This window comes from Balaenoptera physalus (assembly GCF_965194825.1).
Source record: "Balaenoptera physalus genome assembly, chromosome: X".
Taxonomy (NCBI): Eukaryota; Metazoa; Chordata; class Mammalia; order Artiodactyla; family Balaenopteridae; genus Balaenoptera; species Balaenoptera physalus.
Window position 1 is genome coordinate 12,307,662 of NC_138903.1, and position 15,116 is coordinate 12,322,777.

Genomic DNA, 15,116 nt, shown 5'->3' on the forward strand with positions numbered 1-15,116 from the left:
GGCCAGGAAGGTCTTTACAGATTGGCTTAGAGCTAGGTTACAACTCATCCCTGAACCAATTACTGGGACAAATGTTTGGTTTAGGCCAATTAGGCCTCACCATTAGAGCTGGCACAGAGAATAATTCCATTCAGAAATCCCAGCTGCTCCATAGTAGGATATGACTGGGTCCTGTTAAGAAGGGAAAAGTATGGAATAGCTGCTGGTTAGGCAAAAACCAAATACCCACTGAAGAGTAGAGACAAAGCAGAAGATGCTTTAGGTGATTCATTGGTTCTTCTTTGGCAGCAGAATAGCATTGGATTTCTCCTGAGAAGAGGAGGCCCTTCCACACATTCTTTTCCAAGTCGTGAGCCATGCTGACAGATGATAAGCATCACCAAAGTCTGATCATTCCTGACGTTTTGGATTTCTTCTATCTTCTTAACCATTCTAGGAAGAGGGGAGCAGCATAGGTATTTGCCACCCAGGCGGCCAGAATGTGCCAAGGAGTCAGGAACTCCTCATTCATGGGCCCAAGAGAGCCGACTGCTTCCTTATGATAAAAGCAATGGTGATTCTCTACCCCATTGGGAAGATATCAAGCCACCCTCTCAATATCCTCAGCAATCCCTCAGCCTCCGTAGAAGATGGCAGCAACTCTCCTTGTTTGATTCGAGTAGCCCTCTGAAGAGTAGGAAATTCAAAACCACTAGAGATTAGCCTCTTGGGTGAGGTAGTTCCCCAGTCAAGATGGAAACACTCTTTGGATTTATCAAGTAAGTCATTAACATCTATAAACCTTTTAGTGTGGATCATAGAAAATCAATTTTATGCCTCCTAAGAGAGTTAAAGGGCAGGACTAGTGGACAAGTTCTCAACTTGAGCTGCACGTAAGAATGTCCAGCAGATTAATTAAATCAGAGACTCTGAGGGTGAGAGTCTGGTATCAATGTTTTCAAGCTTTAATGGCGATTCCACTGTACAGCTTAGATGGAGACCTGGTCTTGGTGAGGGCTTTTGGGACGCCTTGGATGGATGAAGCACCTGGAAGGCTTTGGAAGCTGGACAGTAAAGTAGGTGGGGTGGGATTGGGATAGAACCACAGGGAGAGACAGTGGTGGAAAAGGAGTCTGGGTACCAGAAACGATCTGTACCAAAAGAATATGTATCTCTATCTTCACACTCCAGCCTTGGTCTATTCATAGTCTGTATCTGATGAAATGATGTGTCGAATCCTCCGGTATGCTCTTCTCAAACTTTAATGTTCTCCACATCCCTGGGGACATGTAAAAATTCAGATTCTGATTCGGTAGGCCAAGAATCAGTCCTGAGATTTCTGCATTTCTAACAATCGCTGAGGTGCTGCTGCCGCTGTTTTGCAGATGAAATTTGAGTAGCAGTTGTGCAGTATATTACAGGAGGGAACCATTTTGCCTGCTTTAGGGTACCGGCGCTCTTTCCCCCTATAAACTTATAAATCAAAAAAGATATTGAAATTTGACACATTTCCTGTTTATTAAAGATTGAACATGACCAGATAACACATCTCCCTTGTAGGGGAGGAAAAATATCTTTCCTCTACCTCTCTTAGGTTCTCAGCTACGTCTCCGTAACAAAATAAAGATTAAACAAGAGACAAGCATACAAATTAATTTAATGTAAGTTTTACATGACTTGGGAAACTTAGAAAAGGAAATGAAGACCTGAAGAAACAGTTACACTTGAGTGTTTCTATATTAGGCTTGGTGATGGGTGGAAAGTCGTGGAAAAATATGATAGGACAAAAGGGTATGAGCTAAGGGTAGTCAACTCTGGGAAACTTAGCAAGGCCTGTTGGTTCAGATTCCTCTCGGTGTCCCTCCATCTGTGGACATCAGGACGCTCCTTTCCTCCAAGTATCGGGAGGGTACGTCTCACATGAAGATCTTACGATGTTTCATGGGAAAGTCAGAGAGTCCTTCCAGCACCTGCCATTTCTCAAATTCCTTCAGTTTAAAATATTCCATATGTTAAGGTGCCATAATTTGAGGTAGTGTGTCGTGAACCCCATTACTTCTTGTCCCACTGTCTGGCCAGACATGTCCACCTACAATAAAATCTCAGAGTTCCATTTGCACCATCTAAGCCATACTTCACTGTTAACCTGGCTTTTCTGATTTAGTCCTGTGGAGTTCCTGAGGGTTCATATGTACTGAGACTGAAGCTCTGAAGTTGACAAAGAATAGCCAGGGACACAATAAAAGAAAGAAACGTTTTCAGAAGGCTGTCCCATGTCCCCTTGGAACCAATGATGCATGTAATAAAAAGAAATGGGGTGCGGGTGGGATAGATTGAAGTCAAGTACCTTAAAGGCTCCAATGAAAGGAAAATACATTGTAGAAAGCTGAATTACTCAAAAAGCTAACAGCAGGATTTCTCATTTGCCTAGCAAAATGGACGTTCTGAATTAAACATTAACATCAAATTGAGCCAGTGCTGGTGATGTAATGCTCAAATAAATGAGTTTTACAAAAATCATATTCTTCTTTAGAATGTCAGCTTCCTACCGCAATAGGTATTTTAGTCCAACTTGTACTCTCTCTGGATCAAAAGGAACATTCAAATTTTTAAGGTAACGCAACAGAAGCTTCAGATTTCTCCAAGGGCCATTTATAACAATAAGCATAGGCTAGCAACGCCTTCTTATCCAGGAGACCATAATCTGAATTTGAATTGAAATTCAATAAAGTAGCATTTGGAATGCAAGTAGGAAAGTAATTAAGGTAACAAAAAAGGAGGTAAAAGTATATGATTCTCTGAATGCATCCTAAAATCTCTTTGGTTTGAAGAGCCCCTCTAGCTGGAGCCTGTGCAGAATAAGTTGTGCTAATACAGAAGCAAGAAAGCAACAAGATTTTTGAAAAAATTTTCAGTTCTTTAATGTTCTTTCAAATTAGCATGCTGATAATGCACAAATCTTTGCAATTAAATGGAAGGATAAAAGCAGTGCACACATACTTATTCCAGAGAAACTTCTCCTGGATGAATTAGCTCTCTTAGTCAATAAGCATGGATTGTGATGACACCATAAGATAGTTAGCTGTGGGGTAGCTGATAACAGAATTTGGCCTTGCAATCTTTAAACACATAAAGAAGAGGCGGTGTATTGTATTACTGTTCACAACTATTCATTCTCTTGCCTCCTTCTCAGAGGACTTTTCTGCCCCATTGATTCTAGACTTGGCTACATAACTTATGTTTGGCCAATGAAATAGGAGGTCATGTGATATAGATCAAGTTCAAACAAAAGCTTTGAGTATGGTTGTGTGGTTTGGCTTAGCCTTTTGCACATCCTCTTGGCCAGAAATGGGCAGACCGCCTCAAGAGCTCCTTGAGCCCTGCACATTAGAATGAGGAAGACAAGTGAAGCAAAGCAGAGCCAATCAGAGCTGAGCAAAGCCAGAGTCCATGCAACTGACCCACAGCTAAGGTGTCACTGCCGACACGCAATGTGTGTGAGAAATAAATGTTTATGACTGTAAGCCATTAAGTTCCGGGGGACTGTTTGTCACTGCAAGCAAAAGTGACTAATACAGAATTTGGTATACAGAAATGACAAGCTGCCATAGCATTCTCTCCCTCCCGTCTCTCTCTGTTTCTGTCTCTCTCCCCCTCTCTTTTTCTCTCTCTCTCTACACACACACACAAACACATACATGCATATGTATGGGAGTGCATGTATGGTGTGTGTGTGTTGCTTTACTTTTCTTGGTTTTACTGCTTTGTTCACATGCAATTTTAAGCTATGTTTTCTTGTTATCTTTGTTTCAAAGAAATAAACATTTAGGAGGAGAATACTGGTTAAGGTCATGGATCTGCAATGATCGTGCCTATGTTTGAAAATTGGCTTTAGAAAATAGGGATAATAACAGTTTTGACATCGTAGGATTTCTGTGCAGACAAAACAAGCTTAGTCACTGAAGTCCTTACAAGAATTCCTGGCTCTTAGAAGGCACTCAACACTGGAGACCTATTCATATATTATGTTTGTACATACTATATAACATTATGATAAAAACAATGTAAGTTGAAACTGGAGGTCTGTAAGAAGAGTTTTCCTTTTTATAAAGGTTGGACACCTCTCCAGTTAAAAAATGAAACTCTTACATTTGTCCTCCAGCAGCTGACTGAATTTAGCTTGTGGGCGATGGTGATTTTAGGGACTGAGGGATGACAGGCAGTGCTGCAGAGAGTGTTAGAATAGTTCATGTGTGGATGTGGATGTGTGTGTGTATGCGTGTGTGTGTGAGAGAGAGAGAGATCATTTTATTTTAATTTTTAAAAAAAGTTTCTATTGAAATAGAGTGGATTTATAATGCTGTGTTAGTTTCAGATGTACAGCAAAGTGATTCAGTTATACATACAATATATAAATATATGTATTTTTTTTCTACATTCTCTTCCATTATGGGTTATTACAAGATATTGAGTATAGATCTCTGTGTTATACAGTAGGTCCTTGTTGGTTATGTATTTTATATGTAGTCGTGTATATCTGTTAATCCCAAATTCCTAATTTATCCCTCTCCCCCTTCCCCTTTGGTAACCATAAGTTTGTTTTCTATGTCTGTGAATCTATTTCTGCTTTGTAAATAAGTTCACTTGAATCATTTTTTTTTTTTAGATTCCACATATAAGCGATATCATATGATACTTGTCTTTCTCTGACTTACTTCACTTAGTATGATAATCTCTAGGTCCATCCATGTTGCTGCAAATGGCATTATTTCATTCTTTTTATGGCTCAGTAATATTCCGTTGTATATATGTACCACATCTTTTTTATCCATTCATCTATTGATGGACACTTAGGTTGCTTCCATGTCTTGCCTATTATAAATAGTGCTGCTATGAACATAGGAGTGCATGTATTTTTTCGAATTATGGTTTTCTCTGGATATATGCCCAGGAATGGGACTGCTGGATCACGTGGTCATCTTAGATTTATCTTCATTCCATACAAAGAGCAGGCGTACACACTATTAAAAAGGACTGGTGGAGGAATAGGAGATGGCAGGGGGCGGCCTGCTTTGGTCAAAGACCAGGAGTATCTGCCTCTGTCTTCTCCCTCCTTCCCCATTTTCCTCTCCCACTCTCAGGGACTCCTCATAAGAAGTTTGCTTTTCAGACAATTTTTCAAATCAGTGTTCATACTTACAGATTTTACCCAGGATTCTCCCTTTGGACTCACAGAGAGATGGATAAAAATGCCAATCCAGCCTTTTACACACTTTTTTTAAACCCTCTGTACATTTGTAATAAGAGATTCTTGGGTGGAGAAGTATATTATCCTAATTTTGAAAGTTCTGGAGTCAGAGAATGGGCAGCCTTTCCTTAGGTTTTTTTGTTCCCATCAGGACATAGTCGCTCTTGAAGCTACTCAGAGAAAGAATGTCAGGAGAAACATTACTGAGGAAAATTATCCTGTTTAGTGTCCCTGGAAAGTATTTACTGAGAGGAGCTTCTTAAATAGAAAAATCTGATGGCCTAACTCATGTGTGGAGCTAGTTAGCAGAGCACAAGTGATGTAGGAGCACGATGTAGGAAAGTGACAGGGGTGATAACAGCAGGTCAAATGTCATGCGAAGACAGCATGGAGACATTATGAGAGGTGCAGGGTAGGATGAACGCCTGGAAAGATCATTTAACTGTGCCTTGGAGAATCATGCAAACTGTTGACATGGATGCAACTTCCATGATATGGGCTAAAGTTTAAACACACTGTTACTTACAAGTGCAAAGAAAATACAGCTTTATTTTTCTCTTATTAATATTTGTTTAAAAGTATTTATGCATATGTCATATGTATATAATTTTACATAGATGCATGAAGGTGAATATGTACATGCTCTTTGTAGACCAGGGGTCAGCACACTATTTCTATAGAGGGCCAGAGAGTAAATGTTTCCGGCTTATGGACCCTGTGGTCTCTGTTGCAACTACTTAACTGTGCCCTTGTAGGCGAGAGCAGCCACAGACAATACATAAATGAATGAGCAGGGCTGTGTTTCAATAAAACTTTATTTACAAAAACAGATGGTGGACTGGATTTGGCCCACAGGTGGTAGTTTGTCAACCCCATTTTAGATCTTTTTTTCCTTTTCTTTCACTGTTCACCTCTCTCTCTCTTCCCCACACACGTGCCAATTACCTCGAATTTCACCCTGTACATACAACCCATGTGAATTAGCATGCATGTCCTTCCATATTTTCCTTCATAAACTAGCTTTATATTTTCTTCCTATAACTCATTAGGTCCTTGATCCACAGGGAAGTAGGGAGATTAAAAACTTAAGTTGTAAATTAATGATTTCTTTATTAGTTAGGGTAAAAAAATCCTAGCTGCTGTAACAAACCCCCTAATCTTAGCAGCCTAACCCAATAAAATGTTTAGTTCTCGTTCATACAAAGCACAATCAGGTGTGTATGACCAGCGGGCACCCTTCCATGGGGGGAACTCAGAGATCCAGTTTCTCTCCATCTTGTGGCTTTGTTATCCCTCATGTCCTCAAGGTCCTAAACTCTGCTGGATCTTCTGCACATCACTGATAGAAGAGATAATGCAGAGGATCACAAAGGAGATTTTTAGGGGCAGGGCCTAGAAACAGAATGCATCTCTGTCCACATTCAATTGGTCAGAACTTAGTCATGTGGCTACTTGTGACTGCAAGGGATTCTGGGAAATATAATCACGCTATGTGCCCAGAGACACATTCCCCAGCCCTTAATATACATAGTTTGGCAGACTTCTTTCCCTTCTAGTTTGAGAAATAATTTGAGTGCTGGAACTCACTCTTTGAGTGCTGACATGTAACTCCTTCATGTCTTACTCATTCTTAGACCCAGTTCAAATGTCATCTCCTCTCTGTACCCTCCCCACATACCCCATGCAGAATTTATAGTGTCATTAATTCCTTGTAGTATTCCTTAATAGTTTCTTCATTTTTAGTCCTAAAGAGCTTTATATATGTCCCTTTATTTTTGACCTGGTCACAATATTTTCATCATTTGGTTCAACTTGTAAGTTCAGATCCATGCTAACCTTGAGGTCAAGGTTAGTGATTTTGTTAAAATAATTTTGTTGGCCCTAGTCCTAACATACTGCCTCATACAAAGCTTGGACTTTGGAGCCAACTCTTCTGGTTGAATTTCTGACTGTCCTTATGAAAGTTGCTTACACTCTTTGTTCCTCAGTTTCCTAAACTATAAAATGGAGATAATAAAAATAGTACCTACCTCATAGAGTTGTAAGGATCAAATCAGATGATATTTATAAAGTTCTTAGGCATGGAGTATAGTAAGCACTATATAAGTGCTTAATAAAAATAAATATTTGTGCTGGAGAGGGTGTGGAGAAAAGGGAACTCTCCTACGCTGTGGGTGGGAATGTAATTCGTGCAGCCACTGTGGAAAACAGTATGGAGCTTCCTCAAAAAACTAAAAATAGAGTTGCCATATGATCCAGCAATCCCACTCCTGGGCATATATCCAGACAAAACTATGATTCAAAAAGATAATGTGCACCCCTATGTTCATAGCCGTACTATTCACAATAACCAAGACATGGAAACAACCTAAATGTCCATCGACAAATGAATGGATAAAGAAGATGTGGCATATATATACAATGGAATACTACTCAGCCATAAAAAGAATGAAATAATGCCATTTGCAGCAACATGGATTGACCTGGAGATTATCATACTAAGTCAGACATAGAAAGACAAATGTCATATGATATTGCTTACGTGCGGAATTTAAAACATGATACAAATGAACTTATCTATGAAACAGAAACAGACTCACAGACCCAGAGAAAAGACTTGTGGCTGCCAATGGGGAGGGAGGGTGGGGGAGGGACGGACTGGGAGTTTGGGATTAGCCGATGCAAACTAGTATACAGAGAATGGATAAACAATGAGTTCCTACTGTATAGCACAGGGAACTATATTCAATATACTCAATATCATGTGATAAACCATAATGGAAAAGAATATGAAAAAGAATGTATGTAAATGTATAACTGAATCACTTTGCTGTAAAGCAGATACTAACACAACATTGTAAATCAGCTATACTTCAATAAAATAAATTAACAATAAATAAATAAATATTTGTAATAAATGTATTCTACCTGGTCAGCTGAAGCCAATCAGGATTCTTCCCTTTCTAGTAGTAATCATGTCATTATGTGGATCTGACCTCGAGAGAAGGCTTTCCCATCTGCATTGCCCCAACTTACGGTCACTGCTCAACTGTTTCCTGAAGATCTAGTGCTACATATGGTGCCGTATAAGCCACCATATCCTTGTGAAGCTTTCTAAAAGGCAAATAGCATATGAATTAAATATCCTCTTGACTCTAAAAAGAACAAATACTTACAGTAAAAACTAGTCCTGCACAGATAAGCTGATATGGTCATACTGGTTGTCATAAGAACTATTTCAGATGTTTAGATGTATAAGAGTGATTAAAATTTGCTGTGTGTGTATGGAAGATAAGTTGTAAGTGTGTGCCCATTGAGGACATGTGACTGGCTGGTCAGATAGTATAAATACTAATGCAAAGGCCAAGGCAAGAGGAGGACTTGCTAGCAGGATAGTGCCAGCAGGAAGGCAGAACAAACAGCTCAGAAACAAAACAGTAGGAATTCCCTGGTGGTGCAGTGGTTAAGAATTGGCCTGCCAATACAGGGGACACGGGTTCGATCTCTGGTCTGGGAAGATCCTACATGCCACGGAGCAACTAAGCCCTTGCGCCACAACTGCTGAGCCTGTGCTCTAGAGCCCGTGAGACACGACTACTGAGCCTGGGCGCCTAGAGCCCATGCTCCACAACAAGAGAAGCCATCATAAGGAGAAGCCCATGCACCACAACAAAGAGTAGCCCTCGCTCACTGCAACTAGAGAAAGCCCGCATGCAGCAACGAAGACCCAACGCAGCCGAAAAAAAAAAAAAAAGAAAAAAAGAAACAAAACAGTGCCTGGCATAAAAATGGGACTCGCTAATGCAAGACCTCTTTCCTACATTACTTCATTACCTACCTCCTCCAACTAAACCCCTCACCCCTAGTCAATTGAACATGGCCTGCCCTTGGGTTTACTCTCAACAACCAGATAACTCATGGTCATACGACTTCAACTGCAAGCATATTTATCCCCCATTACACTGAGATGTCAGGTTTATGTGGTGAGTTTGACATAAACTCACCCCAACACCAGAATTCATGTTACTCTTCTAGAAATCTTTCATAAAGATGTAATAGATGACCAATATTCTGATTTATTTACAAAAACATGAATTGCAGCCTTACTTATAGTTGCAGAACAAAGGAAACACTTGAACAATGGAGAAAGGGTTAACTAAGTTATGAAGCATGCATATTCTGGGATTTATGCAGCCATTTACATTCCTGTATTTAAAGTCCATAAAGACAAAGAAATATATGATTACAATATACATTAGGTTTTTCTTTTTTTTAATAATTATAATAGAGATTTATTTAAAGTAATACATTTACAGCCCAGATAGTTCTACATTGTACATTTTAGGTTTAACCAGCTTCATAAAAACACTTTAGGATAGCCGCATCCAGATTTAGACTACATGATTATTTCTTTGCCCATTCTTCTCTCTCTTTTCTTTCCTGAATAACCTCTTTCAGATATGGTTAAAGGTAGAATTTATCCTCCTCATATTTTGTCCACTGCTCTTTAGGCAAGATCTGCTGCCTCATGGTCAGGTCTAGTGCTCTCTTAATGCGAAACACCCTGTCATTATAAAGGTTCTCAGGAAGCCTTCTTATGGCTTCTTTTACATCGTCATTCTCATATACTGTATCATCTCGCATTAAGCCCAGTTTATTGAACCCAGCAGCATTGTAATACCATTTTCGAATACCCTCCAGCCACTTGCTTGATGCTGCAATGGCAGGCCTACTCACCATTTTAACCCGAGACAGAAGCGTTGCCTGCTGGGTAAGTCTTATACATTAGGTTTTGTTATAAGATTACAGAATGACATGCACAACATAATTCTGATTTTATTAAAACTTACATATATATGCATTGACACAAAGGTGAAAACTAAAAGGAAAAATATCAAAAAATTAATATTAATCATATCCAGCTATTGGATTTATGGGTCACTTGCATTATATTCTTATTTTTTTTATGGATTCCAGATGTTCTTTCCTAAGCACATACTGCTTTTATAAGCAGAACAAATACATTGTAATTAAAACAATTTTAATTTTTATTGACAATTCATGTGAGAAACTGTTAGGTTAGGAAGTAGTGCTTTGGGACAACATTTCACAGGGAGGGTACCAGGGTACAGTTGCAAAAGCTGCAGAGCTGATCAGATCTACAGCAGCCATGGCCAACCCATAGCTAATGACTTGTGAGCAAGAAAAAAATGTTTATTCCTATAAATTACTGTAAATGAGAGTTGTTTGTTATTGCAAGAAAGCTAAGTCAGAAGATAATGTTTGAAAGTTTCATGACCCTGTTAGTTGTTCTCCTTACTATGAATCTTCTCCTAATAAAATTCATATAATGCTAGATTGGAACACTTTGGGGTTTGTTTTCCTTTCTAATTTTTCAGATGAGTAAGCTGAGGCTCAAACATGTAAAATAACTAACCTAAAGGCACAGTGATTTAATTACAAAACCAGGATTGGAGGTTTCTTTGTCTAGAGTCTCTTCACTATTTTTCTAGTGGATGGGGCAACTGAGAGATTATTGGGGAGATCTTGTATGCTGGTGCCCCAAGTACCATCCACCTAGGTCCAGTTTTTTGTTTTTTGTTTTTTAACCATAGTATTACTGAACAGTTCAATTTCTGTCCTCTCTGTTGTAGATTACAGACCTGGAATCAGAAGCATGTAATAAAAGCTGGGCAGAATCTATATATGAAAAAATTTAGGAACTTATTAAAAGTCACTAAAGGACACCAAACAATTGTTTATGGTTAGAAAATCAAAACAACGTAGATATACCACTTCTCTTCAAAGTGGTCTATAGAATCAATGGAAGTTCAATGAAAATCACAACAGATTCTAATTCAAAAATTTATATGGGAGAGAAAGGAGTCTCTTTCTCCTTTCTGTATGTACATTCATGAAGAAAAATAGGGTGAGCTTATTTACTATGGGAGATATTACTATATAATAAAGTGAAAGGGTATGGTAATTAGGACAGTGCAGAATTCATACAGGGATAGAAAAAAATAGACCAATGATACAGGAGTGCCCAGAAACAGATACAAGGAGAGCATTTCAGATCAGTGGAGAATGGATGGGCTTCTCAATAAACAGTGGTCTGACTAATTAATTAATTAATCTATAAAGAAAAAAAATGGATCCTAATTACAGATCATCCACACAATTAGTTCCAGGTAGTTTAAAAACTTAAGTGAGGAAAGCAAAACTTTAAAATTTCTAGAAGAAAAATAGGAGACTATCTTTATGAGCTTCGGGTGGAAAGGAGTTTTAAAAACTACATATAAAAGTATAAGCTATTAATGAAACAAACAATTGATAAATGTGATTACATTAAAAAAATAAAGAGGGCTTCCCTGGTGGCGCAGTGGTTGAGAATCTGCCTGCCAATGCAGGGGACACGGGTTCGAGCCCTGGTCTGGGAAGATCCCACATGCCACGGAGCAACTGGGCCCGTGAGCCACAATTACTGAGCCTGCGTGTCTGGAGCCTGTGCTCCGCAACAAGAGAGGCCGTGATGGTGAGAGGCCCGCACACCGCGATGAAGAGTGGTCCCCACTTGCCACAACTAGAGAAAGCCCTCGCACAGAAACGAAGACTCAACACAGTCATAAATAAATAAATTCTTAAAAAAAAATAAAAATAAAAATAAAGAACTTTTGGGCTTCCCTGGTGGCGCAGTGGATAAGAATCCACCTGCCAATGCAGGGACACGGGTTCGAGCCCTGATCCGGGAAGATCCCACATGCCGTGGAGCAACTAAGCCCATGCACCACAACTACTAGGCCTGCGCTCTAGAGCCCGCAACTCACAATTACTGAGCCCGTGTGCCACAACTACTGAAGCCAGCATGCCTAGAGCCCGTGCTCTGCAACAAGAGAAGCCACCGCAATGAGAAGCCCACACACCACAACAAAGATTAGCCCCCACTCGCCGCAACTAGAGAAAGCCCACGTGCAGCGACGAAGACCCAACGCAGCCAAAAATAAAAAAATAAAATAATAAATAAATTTATTTAAAAAAATTAAGAACTTTTGGTGCTCAAAATATGCTATAAAGAAATTGAAAATATAAGCCACAAACTAGGAGGAAATATTTGCAACTTATATCATCAACAAAGAATTATTATCCAAAATACATTAAGAAATTATAAAAATTCATTCAAAGATCCATATAAAGATATAAAAATCTGTATAAGTCCATATAAAGATAAGCAAACTAAGGAAAAATGATCAAAGGACATTTACAGAAAGAGGAAACCTCAATGACCAATAAACTTAGAAAAACATGCTTGATCTCATTACACGTTGGGGAAATTTTAAGGAAAACTACAATGAGATGTCTTTGCAGTCCACCAGTGCTATGGACTGAACTGTGTCTCCCCCAAAATGTATATGTTGATGTCACCCAATGTGACTGTATTTGGAGTAAGGAATTAATAAAGATTAAATGACATCATTAGGGTGGGACCCTAATCCCATAGGATTAGTGTTCTTATAAGAAAAGACACAGAGAGACTCTCTCTCTCTCTCTCCCCTCCACCCCTCTCTGCCAAGTGAGGACAGAGTGAGAAGATGGCCATCTGCAAGCCAGGAAGAGAGCCCTCATTAGAACCCAACTATGCTGGTAACCTGACCTTGGACTTTCAGGCTCTAGAATTGTGAGAAAATAAGTTTTTGTTGCTTAAGCCACCCAGGCTATGGTATTTTGTTATGGCAGCCCAAGCTTACTAAGACAATCAGATAGGCAAAACATTTTAAAGCCTGACAATACCAAGTGGTATGCATATGAGTGAGGAGGAATCTTATAGATTCCTAGTGGAATTATAAATAAGTACTTTGAAAAAATTTGGCACTATTCATTAATTTTTAAAATAGTGTAACCTCCAACCCAGATATTCTACTTCCTGCTATTACCCTAGAGAATCTCTTCTATGTGCACATAGGAAACATAAACAAAAATGTTTTTAGCCACATTGTTATAACAGAAAAAAGCACAAACAAAACAAAAACCAAGAACAGCAACAACACTAAAAATAATATAAATGCCTGTTTTAGGAGAAAGGTTAAGAACATTCTGGAATAATAATAAAATGGAACACTCCACAGTAGAGAAAATTAACAACCTAGTACTAAATTCATCAACATGGGTTAACCATAGAAACATAACACTGAATAAAAAAGCAAATGGTAGAGGAATACCATTTATAAGAATTTTAAAAAACAGTTTAACTAAACTCTTTGCATTTTAAGAATGCATGTGTATGTCCACATGTGCCACAGAAATCTTAAAGAGAATCAGTATAATAACACAAATGCTAAATGTGGATAATGACTACCCTGGAAGAATAAGAGAGGAGTCAAGAAAGGACAAACAGAGGGCTTCAAATTTTGGATATGTTACATTTCTAAGCTTGGTGATTGGTACACGGGAGCTTATTTTATTAATATTTTATAGGATACACATACTCATTTGTATTCACCAGATATTTTATAATAAATGACAAAATTAAAATTATTGACAAGTGTATTCTGGCAATTAATGTGATTTTCTTAATTAATGGGTACATATCCTTAAGTTCTAGATCGTACTGGAGAAATATAACTAAAGAAACAAGGTACATGACTCATGACAGAATTTAAATCTGACTAATTGGAACTAATTGCTGAGAGGCACACTGTGATTTGCTCAATTTTATCATTAAGTTCAGGGAACGAGAAACCACCCTGAAAAATCAATGAAACAGCATCTCAAAATGTACCTTGCCTGATTATGCAATGATTATGTTTAGCTTCAATTAATTATGACAATTAAGTAGTTCTTACTCTAGTGGTAGCATTAACTCATTACATTAATTTGTTAGCAGAAGAATTAGCTTGTGACCTGAAAGGGGAATGGCTTTTTCTGATACATTGGCATTTGAAAAAATGATTAACATGCCTCTTTTGAAGGGACATATACGTAGACTCTTTCTGTGAAACATTTTTTATTAAGTGAGTCTTACTTTCATATCAGCTAATATTACACACTATTAAATATTATATAATATAAAATATATGAACCCTGGAGGGAAAAAAGTAATGGTGAATTCTGTTTCAGAATTCTATACTGAACACATAGCCTCTCCCTCCTTAATAAAATCTTTAGAAATGATAGCAAAGATATGATAAATTAATGACTGCATCATCAATCACAAAAACAAAAAGAAGAACGTTGGCAAACCAGAAACTCTGAGAAAGTTCTGAAAGGTAGAAAACCAAGAGAACTGTACTGAAAAAGGATATGGCAGACCCAAATGTTTGGAAGTGAGGTCCATATCAAAAGGAGAGAACAGCACTAAGAACGCTTCCCTCCTGGGTGTCCATGATCCCAGGAGCAGAAAGGGGCTGGCTCCTGCATGTTGGTTAGTGTAGGGCAGCAGCAAGAGGAGTCAGGGATATTCCTGCATGAACTGAGCCATACACTAGCAAAGGGGGATGCCTATCAGTCTCTTGTGGGATCTTGAATCGAAGAATAAAGTCATATCCCTGAGAGGGACAGGGAAACCAATCATAGAGGATAAGCTGCTGAGGTTCAGTGCCTGGCAGTTCAGCTGTCCATCCACTAGTCTTACTTCAAATGCATTGAAAATAGAAATCACTGTAGCATCTCTTGTCTATCCAGAGATTTTGATTACAAAGTTGAGTATACAAGCCCAAATTTCTACACATTTAACGAAAGCCAATCATGAAGGGGAGACAAGACCCAGCAAACGAAAGAATTTCCAAACAAGGAAACAGGATAAGAGGAGCAAATGGAACAGGGTTTTAAAATAAGCTTAATTTGTATCCTTAGAGAGTAAAAGGGATTTGTACCTATGAAGAGAAACAAGTGT

General features: G+C 38.6%; 1 long non-coding RNA gene and 1 pseudogene across 2 annotated transcripts in view; both read right to left on the reverse strand.

The window, feature by feature from the left end:
• LOC309653003 overlaps positions 1-15,116 on the reverse strand; it is an 85,671-nt gene that overhangs the window by 22,655 nt on the left and 47,900 nt on the right. The gene's annotated exons all lie outside the window — the stretch shown is intronic.
• On the reverse strand, positions 7,862-11,836 carry LOC309652377 (cytochrome b-c1 complex subunit 7 pseudogene; annotated as a pseudogene). Its single transcript has one exon. The product of its transcript is annotated as a cytochrome b-c1 complex subunit 7 pseudogene (transcript).